Source organism: Electrona antarctica (assembly GCF_951216825.1).
Source record: "Electrona antarctica genome assembly, chromosome: 13".
Classification (NCBI taxonomy): Eukaryota; Metazoa; Chordata; class Actinopteri; order Myctophiformes; family Myctophidae; genus Electrona; species Electrona antarctica.
The window spans coordinates 49,859,028-49,869,629 of NC_136794.1; the positions used below are offsets into that span (position 1 = coordinate 49,859,028).

At 41.8% G+C, this 10,602-nt stretch overlaps 1 protein-coding gene across 1 annotated transcript in view; it reads right to left on the minus strand.

The window, feature by feature from the left end:
- Window positions 1-10,279, minus strand: part of rasgef1ba (RasGEF domain family, member 1Ba) — a 124,666-nt gene extending 114,387 nt beyond the window's left edge. Inside the window, exon 1 of the mRNA XM_079519051.1 lies at window positions 9,535-10,279. The gene's annotated coding sequence lies outside the window, so the exon portion shown is untranslated. The remainder of the gene's footprint in view (window positions 1-9,534) is intronic.
- Between the last annotated feature and the right edge of the window lie 323 nt (window positions 10,280-10,602).

The window sequence follows — 10,602 nt, forward strand, 5'->3', positions numbered from 1 at the left end:
AATGAAGGCTCTGTTCCATTCTGGTCAAACAGAGTCAGTGTTAATGACGCTAATGAAGGCTCTGTTCCATTCTGGTCAAACAGAGTCAGTGTTAATGACGCTAATGAAGGCTCTGTTCCATTCTGGTCAAACAGAGTCAGTGTTAATGATGCTAATGAAGGCTCTGTTCCATTCTGGTCAAACAGAGTCAGTGTTAATGATGCTAATGAAGGCTCTGTTCCATTCTGGTCAAACAGAGTCAGTGTTAATGATGCTAATGAAGGCTCTGTTCCATTCTGGTCAAACAGAGTCAGTGTTAATGATGCTAATGAAGGCTCTGTTCCATTCTGGTCAAACAGAGTCAGTGTTAATGATGCTAATGAAGGCTCTGTTCCATTCTGGTCAAACAGAGTCAGTGTTAATGATGCTAATGAAGGCTCTGTTCCATTCTGGTCAAACAGAGTCAGTGTTAATGATGCTAATGAAGGCTCTGTTCCATTCTGGTCAAACAGAGTCAGGGTGCTGCTATAAAAACACTGTGCTACACCAGTGGGTCTCAAAGTGTTCCAAATGGCCCCGTACGGGTGTGGAACTCCTGTACGGGGCCCCCACACTCTCAGACAACCCTTAACTCTGTAAAAATGGAACCAAATGGACCATTTGTACACCATTAGTTATTATGGGGGTCCTTGAAATGAAAACGTTTGAGAACCACTGTACACTGAAGAGAACATAGCCTTAAAGGAGAATTCCATGCTAGAAGGCTTTCTTACCTTTCTTTGTAGTCGTTACGTCCCCACCAAAGAGGTCCAGGTGTTTTTTTGTGCAAAAACTCCTTATTGGCTATTTCCCCTACCATAAGCCCTCAATGAATTGCATTGAATGTGAATTGAATGGGGCTATGGGGTGTTGTGCTAATTCGCTTATTTCCATCGAAATAAGTAGTAAAGTGTGCCGCTTGGGGTATTATTTACATTATGAAGAGAGGATATATACAAAAATATAATGATTTTGAGCGATGGAAATAAGCGAATTAGCACAACACCCCATAGCCCCATTCAATTCAATGCAATTCATTGAGGGCTTATGGTAGGGGAAATAGCCAATAAGGAGGTTTTGCACAAAATAACACTTGGACCTCTTTGGTGGGGACGTAACAACTACAAAGAAAGGTAAGAAAGCCTTCTAGTATGGAATTCTCCTTTAACCCACGTCAAAATGTAAAAAAAGTGTTTTTTTCTGAAATACCTCATGTTTGAGCCCATTGGCCACGCCCAGTAACACCCTCAGAGTAGGTAGCTCATAGTACAGCCCATTGGCCACGCCCAGTAACACCCTTAGAGTAGGTAGCTCATAGTACAGCCCATTGGCCACGCCCAGTAACACCCTCAGAGTAGGTAGCTCATAGTACAGCCCATTGGCCACGCCCAGTAACACCCTCAGAGTAGGTAGCTCATAGTACAGCCCATTGGCCACGCCCAGTAACACCCTCAGAGTAGGTAGCTCATAGTACAGCCCATTGGCCACGCCCAGTAACACCCTCAGAGTAGGTAGCTCATAGTACAGCCCATTGGCCACGCCCAGTAACACCCTTAGAGTAGGTAGCTCATAGTACAGCCCATTGGCCACGCCCAGTAACACCCTCAGAGTAGGTATAGCTCATAGTACAGCCCATTGGCCACGCCCAGTAACACCCTCAGAGTAGGTATAGCTCATAGTACAGCCCATTGGCCACGCCCAGTAACACCCTCAGAGTAGGTAGCTCATAGTACAGCCCATTGGCCACGCCCAGTAACACCCTCAGAGTAGGTAGCTCATAGTACAGCCCATTGGCCACGCCCAGTAACACCCTCAGAGTAGGTAGCTCATAGTACAGCCCATTGGCCACGCCCAGTAACACCCTCAGAGTAGGTATAGCTCATAGTACAGCCCATTGGCCACGCCCAGTAACACCCTCAGAGTAGGTAGCTCATAGTACAGCCCATTGGCCACGCCCAGTAACACCCTCAGAGTAGGTATAGCTCATAGTACAGCCCATTGGCCACGCCCAGTAACACCCTCAGAGTAGGTAGCTCATATAAATACAGAAGTGTAAAATACTGAAGGTGTGCACATCACTGAAGTTACATTCTCATGTTAAAAATGTCTATAAAGTGACTCTTGGGCTGCGTTCGAATTCATTCCCTATGCCCCATATAGTGCACTACTTTGGGGTTCCGCCATTTTTTTTATAGTGTCCGAATATGTAGTGAGCATTTTTGCACCCTAATGTAGTGGACTGAAGTATCCCACAATGCACCGGGAATTGTAGGGACCATAGAGACACACGGGGACTACAAATTTCACGCCCCCAAATGAGACAGCGGCCCCACTTCTGGTCCGTTTCAACTGTGTACTGCAGCTGCCAATGCAATCCCTATGAGAGGCATCATGAAATACCCTAATTTCACTGGTTCATTACTGAGGCTATAGCGATTTTTTTTGTGTTCTAATAAAGTGTCCCATATGTTTGATTTGTCCTTTTCAATGTCACATACCTGCCATCTCAATATACATCCTACAATGTACTATAATATACCCCATCAGTTTGTGAAAAGTACTAGCATTGTAATTCTCAAGTCAAAGTGGTCGCACGGTATATACGTCACGGATGCATCCCTTGAGGTTTTCAATACCCAGATATATTTGTTGTATTTCGTTTCATATGCTATGTATTTGTTGAAAATGATCTAAACAGCATCTTGCAAGACTACTATTAATACTCATCTGGAGAATTCACTAGGTAGTTGAAAATGTCAGGATGTCACTCCTCCATTTAGCTGGGTTATTTTCCCATGCAACTATTCAGCAAAGTTAATTATACAACAAGTTGACAGCGGTCAAACACACCGTCGGAGCCCCGCGGTAGGTAGAACATATATAGTGAACCTGTGACATGTTTAAAATATAGACATGAATAACAAAGTCAGTCGGGATCGGGATGTATATTGAGAATTCCACTCTTCAAAGTCGGCGCTCGTAGCCTCGTAAAGGCAGTGACGTCCCTTAAAAGCGACAGGTTCTCTGTCTGCCGTCTCCCCTCTGCTCCGTTAACATTATGGGTAACTCATTCAAGTGGTAAATTAAATGTGAAATACATCCTCTATTGAGAAAACAACAATATATGTTGACAAAGACACTTCATACATTTGGAAACATATTTTTATTCAAATCAATATAGTCTTCAGTTCATTTCATATTATTTTAAAAGTAGGCTAACTACAGTTGAATTTCAACGGACTTCTATGGGCTGGCCTGCAGTATCCGTGCCAACGGACCAGAAGTGGGGACGCTGTCTCATTTGGGGGCGTGAAATTTGTAGTCCCCGTGTGTCTCTATGGGCCGATGGTCACTACAAAAACACAGCGAAGCAAATCTGCCCCATAATGCATTGCGCAAGCTCGCTCTTGAACGCACATGCACGCGTTTGCGCGCACGTGCGCTGCTTCTGCATGCATGCGCTTATTGCACTCCAACTCAGAAGAGGCAGAAGTTGAACCAGCGAAAGAAATCAACACAAATGTACTTTTTAAACTTTCGTTTCCCCTCTCTTTTCTTCCCTGGCGGATCTCGAAGCTACAGATCTCGAGACAAATGATATATGTTATCTAACATTATTTCATTGAATTGCGCTAAATACATTAAAACTTCATTATGTAGGCAGTAATTTATTGGACTGCTGTTTCTGTTAACGTCCGTATTGTAATGTGAGCAGAGCTTGTAGATCAGCTACTTTTGGTAATTCTTTACCAAAAGTACCCGATCTACAAGCTCACAACACGGACGTCGCGTTGCTTATAGATCGGCTATTTTTGCCGTACCCCCCCCCCCCCCCCATGATTAGCGGGGGTTCATAATCATGCTGCTGATATTTTCATATTGTCAAGGTGGTGCACTGTTTTCATATTGCTGGATAATGGATATAATATTAATGTATTGATAATAATCATAGGCCTATGTTATTTTAAAAGAATAACCTTTTTATCATCATTTCAGCAGCAGCGTTTTGACTGGTTTTTTGTAGTCAGTTGATTCTTCATATCCAAATGAGTGAAACGGCCGGGATGATTTGTTTATTTTTCATACAGTTCTTTATGAGGCGATCTGAACCTAGGGGATTACAATGCAAATAAAAAGTACATGAACCCGCGGACCTATAGCGTCCTCTACCGATATTGACGTCAGAGTCGGTGCTCCCCATACAGGGAGTATTGTCCGAATTAATCACTATTTGAGTCCACTGAGTCTGGGTCCCCGTATGGGGAGTAGGGAACAACCCTAGCAATTCGAACGCAGCCTTGGTCTTTGCATGTGGGCTACTGCTGCTGAATGTGATGACCAACAGTGACCCCTAGTGGTTATCTTATATTATGGCATTTCATACCTGCATTCAAGATTATATTTTATTTAATAGTCTTTCCAGATGAGTTTATTTGTAACAGAATGGCTCCATTACGTGCACTCGTCTCTGGCTACTGTGTGAAGCCCAGCTGTGGAGAGCTTACAGCTACAACAGGGGTGCGTTTGATTGATTGATTGATTGATTGAAATATTTATTAACAGTTTGCAGAATTACAGTACATTTCAAGCACAAACTCAATACAAAGACTGTTAACTGTGAGTGGACGACCCAATTAAGCATTACACTTGTTTACAAGAGGGTCCACCTTGTTCAATTCATCAAAACATTTAGAGACACACAAATAGACACTTCTATATAGTCAAAGAACAGAACAGGAATTCATCATAAAGGAGGTAAAAAGGGAAAAGAAAAATATACAGTGAGGGGAAAAGGGTTGGGTAACTCTGACGACAGAGAGGGCCTCTATATTTCCACACTCACTCCAGAGGGCCACATTGCATATTGCTGTCGTAGAAAAAAAAAAGCCGATCTACAAGCTCAAAACGCGTCACACTGCGATGTTTTGAGCTTGTAGATCGGCTATTTTTGCTATATTTGAATAGAAATCCTGAATAGTTTTTTTGGCCAAAGAGTGTTTTTCGTGCAAAACTAATGCTTGGAATGAATTCAGAATCATGAAAACCACCTATAGTTTAACACGTCACATGCTACCTAAAGTATGATGGAATTTGGATTGTTTTAACCTAATATATAGGTTGTCTATGGTGTGGTATACAGAAATGGCCATAACCTTTTTTCTGCGATGTTTGGGCTGGCGTTAGGTGTCTGGGCACCAGCCTGAGAGTGTGTCACATGTTCGGCGACATGCCACGCCCTAATAATAGGGGGTGGCATATAGTCAGATGGGATTAACACACCTATTTATTGAACAATAATGGACTAATACAGCAGATATAAATGTTATTTTTATGGAGATGTATGGGCATTAAACACAGATTTACCAGTGTCTATTTGGGGAAGTGGCCAAGACTGTCAGAACCCATAAGACATAGTTCTGATAGTCTTGATCCAAGACTGTCAGAACCCATAAGACATAGTTCTGATAGTCTTGATCCAAGACTGTCAGAACCCATAAGACATAGTTCTGATAGTCTTGATCCAAGACTGTCAGAACCCATAAGACATAGTTCTGATAGTCTTGATCCAAGACTGTCAGAACCCATAAGACATAGTTCTGATAGTCTTGATCCAAGACTGTCAGAACCCATAAGACATAGTTCTGATAGTCTTGATCCAAGACTGTCAGAATCCATAAGACATATTTCTGATAGTCTTGGTCCAAGACTGTCAGAACCCATAAGACATAGTTCTGATAGTCTTGATCCAAGACTGTCAGAACCCATAAGACATAGTTCTGATAGTCTTGATCCAAGACTGTCAGAACCCATAAGACATAGTTCTGATAGTCTTGATCCAAGACTGTCAGAATCCATAAGACATAGTTCTGATAGTCTTGATCCAAGACTGTCAGAACCCATAAGACATAGTTCTGATAGTCTTGATCCAAGACTGTCAGAACCCATAAGACATAGTTCTGATAGTCTTGATCCAAGACTGTCAGAACCCATAAGACATAGTTCTGATAGTCTTGGTCCAAGACTATTCTGGCTGAGCAGCTAGCCTGCTTATTGGTTTACTAGGCCGAAACAAATCGCTAAGACTATAGAGTGAAAGTATTTGAGAAAAAATTGACTGACTTTGTTCGATATTATTCACTCAAATGTGTTTTTGCAAGTGAACGCACTGTCCCTCGTGTCAGTCTCTTTGTTCCAAAGCTTCTATCTCATCCAATCAGGCGATCTAATCACGTGGCAACAAAACCAGCCACTATTCAGACTCATGTAAAAACTGCCTTTTACCGTTTTTTCCAAAGACAATTTTAAACGATGGAGATGCAACAATAAGGACTCCATGGGACTACTGTATCCTAGCAACTAACAGCCCTCAATGTGAGGAGCAGACAGCTCAACAATAGACCAGTTCACTTTACAGGAAACCTCAAAATTACTAAACCTCTAAATGTAGCTTTTAGGAGCGATAAGTGCTCTGACAACAGGTACAATGGGCACGTGTTCCAAATGGGCATCGTACTAGTAATAATAATGATTATATACAGTATAGCACTCAAAATGTATAAAGTGCTTTTCTACTCAAAGTACTGAGTCGATTTACATGGAGAGAAAAACAATGAGTTGTGGAAATTGTACTGAGGAACACTGCTGTTAACCCATTTTGACCTGGGAACGATTCTACAAATTGTCTTCTAAATCCTGACAGTTTTCTGAAAAACCCCTATGTTTCTATATCAGTCGTTGTCAAGGACCCCCAAAAATATATGAAATTGGCCGCCGACCCCCATCTGAAATATGTTAGCGCAGCAATCGGTTGTAGATCTGCTATTTTTCAATAGCTAAAGTGTAACGTAATGCTAGAAACACCAAAAGGGGTTCCCTTTTTGTGTGTCAGATTAAGTTTAACTCCAACGTTAATGGTTTCTCAGTAACAAATATCTTACACATAACACCTATTATAATTATTCATTCACAAAATACACGCAAAAACATACTTCACAAGTAACGTCTCGTATACTTTGCATGAAAGCAGTCCAGTTTATTTACAGAGTGGACAGTAGTACTGTACTTTAAGACAGTTTGGGATTCATAAAGATAGGAAAGCTTTTGCACAGTGTTAAAGGAGAATTCCATACTAAAAGGCTTTCTTACCTTTCTTTGTAGTCGTTACGTCCCCACCAAAGAGGTCCAGGTGTTATTTTGTGCTGTTATATTGGCTATTTCCCCTACCATAAGCCCTAAATGAATTGCATTGAATGGGAATTGAATGGGGCTATGGGGTGTTGTGCTAATTCACTTATTTCCATCGCTCAAAACTATTATTTTTTTGTATATATCCTCTCTTCATAATGTAAATAATATCCCAAGTGGCACACTTTACTACTTATTTCGATGGAAATAAGCGAATTAGCACAACACCCCATAGCCCCATTCAATTCAATGCAATTCATTGAGGGCTTATGGTAGGGGAAATAGCCAATAAGGAGTTTTTGCACAAAAAAACACCTGGACCTCTTTGGTGGGGACGTAACGACTACAAAGAAAGGTAAGAAAGCCTTCTAGCATGGAATTCTCCTTTAAGAGGCACATGTATCATTTATACAGTATAATTTATAAATGATACTGTACATAATGTACAGTATCATGTACAGTATCACCTCAACGCGCCCAACAGACAGAGACAATACAGAAGCATTCACAATTTAAAGTGCATCTCTCAAGAGTTGATTACTGATGTCATCTGATGTCAACATCAAACAAATGTGTACTGTAACGTTATGCAAGAATGTACATGTCAGACAGACGCATTAAAATAAAATAAAAATAGCCAGATCCCAACAATGACATGTCTGCCTCCTCAAATCTCCTCCATCGCCCAGTGGTGTTGCAGTGAACTTGGTGACTCGCTGAACTATGTGACTTCACACAACAGTGTCAATGTCCAAACGTGGTGAACTTAAGAGTATATATGAATAGAGACGGCACCCGGAGGAAACCCTGAGGCCAAATGGACATAGTGGCCGAATTTGGTATTGCAGCGTGGGCCCCAAACACATGAACGCGCTGGTCCGTTGACTATCATTGTGCACGTTCACGATGACACGTGAACGCTGTTTCATACGTGAACAAATCTTTGAATACATATATATTCTTTCAGAGCGAACGTTTTTTTTATTTCGAAGTCAGGCCTAAATGGGTTAATATATACTCTAAGGTGGTGAATCACTGCCGTTTGTTACGAGTTAAATCTAGAATACTAGCAACGTCCACAACATGATCACATATTTCAGCAACATATTTCAAAAAATAACAGACCTACAAGCTCGTAGCACGGCACCGAGTGCCGCGCTACGAGCTTGTAGATCTGCTATTTTTCCAATAGCTAAAGTATGACAGACAGAGAGTTGAGCTTTGGGATCTGACTTTTGTCCGGACGGAGCCTCGCAGCGCCCTCTACTGGACCATGTACGTACTGTATGTTACACATAATGCCACAGAACTACTTGTTTGTCTACCATCGTTTACATACAAAAATAGTAGATCATTCAAAAGGAAATCACATTTCAGTTCAAAATCAAACCATTTCCAAGCGTAATAAGCCCAGCAGCGTCTCTTTCAAAACAGAGTAGATAATACAGTACTAATGTTAAAAAGAAACTACATACAAACAAACCTATACCTGCAAAAATAGAAAGGTTTATGGGGATAGCATTACACACACTTCTGAATCACACACACAGACTCAAATATAAATTACTTAAAATAATGTAAAAAAAAGGTGCAAACACATAAAACATTGCGTAGATATGCCCTGCACATCTTCGGACATGTTGAACCAACATCAGTAGCTCTTCTATCATCATCTCATTATCAAAACATATCAGTACCCGGACGGAGTGTCTATGCATCTTCAGTAAGCGTGTTCCACATAAACGTTATTCCTCCAATATATATAATTCACCGACAGGGAGTTTAACCACCTCGGCTTCGCCTCGAATTATCTCCCGACAATGACCACCTAGCCAGATATTATCTTTTACTTACTACGAGAACATTATACAGCCAGCCACAAGCAGCAACTAATGGGGTCCAGGCACAGACACAAGCAGCAACTAATGGGGTCCAGGCACAGACACAAGCAGCAACTAATGGGGTCCAGGCACAGACACAAGCAGCAACTAATGGGGTCCAGGCACAGACACAAGCAGCAGCTAATGGGGTCCAGGCCCAGAAGACGACTAATAGCAGACGGTAAAGATAAGCGGAAGATTCATGAATTAGATAAATATGACGAGTGTTGGAAAGATGAAGTTTCCAACACTTGTATTAAAGACAGCTTCCAACTATATCACACTTATGGTACAGATATTAATTCAAGGCCAATTAATGCTCCAACAGATTCATTAAAAAAAAAGCTAATTGGGCTCAAGTTCAAGCAACATTTTCTCCCTCGTGGAACTGAAACAGCCATCGGCTGATTTCAAAGTAATTTTCTACACAGGGCATGTTTCAGGTACTTACAAGTATGTAGATGATTTGGCCCAACGATTGTTGATTCAGAGTAATTTATGTACTGCTCCACACCCTCCATTCGTATCTTCAAAACTAAACTGCATGTCAGTTGATCCAAGAATAATACCGTTTAGGTAGGAGGACATTGTCCGTCTGTCTCTCTCTCCTTTTGCCTCACTGCTGCCTACACACCTGTGTCCCCCTCCCCCCCTCATCACTCAGCACAGTATCTACTATCTACACACCTGCGGTCACTTCCTCGTCTGCTTGCCACTACGTAATAGGACGGAACTCCTTCAACTCATTCTCTACAAGTAAAGCAATGTCACAATGTTTCCGTTTCGGCTTCCTTGCGTGCTTTTCCTTAAAAAAAAAAAAAAACATACAGACAGTACTTATGTATTTATTGTAAATTGAAACTAATTGTGTTGTAATGGGTCCTCGCATGACATTTAAAGGTTTCATGAAGGTTTTATAGCCTCAGTTACACCCTCACCACCTGGACTTTGAACATTCAGTGGATTTTCTGTGGTCTGAGCCTTTTGAGCTGCAATGAAAACAGGCAAAAAAGCATCTGCTGGCCAATTGTTATGTCATATATGGGATTTGTGGACTCCACAGGAAAATCAGAGCACTTGTTTGAGCCAGAAAACATCAGACCACAGAAAACATACTGGATGTTAGTGGCTCAGTGGTCGAGGCACCTTGGCTGGTAATCCAGTCTGGCAGTGTGCCGCGGGTTCGACTCCCGATCCCGACGGCCTTTACTGCATGTCTCCCCCCCCCCCCCCCCCCCATCTCTCTCCCCATTTCCTGTCAGCCTACTGTCTGTCCCTCCATAAAATAAAGGCGAAAGCCACAATAAAAACATTAAAAAAAGAAAAAAAGTTCCGTTTTTTTTGGGTGCAATTGAGCTCAGAGAACCTAAAGGAAAAATTACAAAAACTTTGTTTTAATGTCCCTTTAAGGTACCTCTACCCTGAATCTATAACGCCGGTAGGATCAATCTACCCCCTAAACTCCCCTCGGTAGGATCAATCTACCCCCTAAACTCCCCTCGGTAGGATCAATCTACCC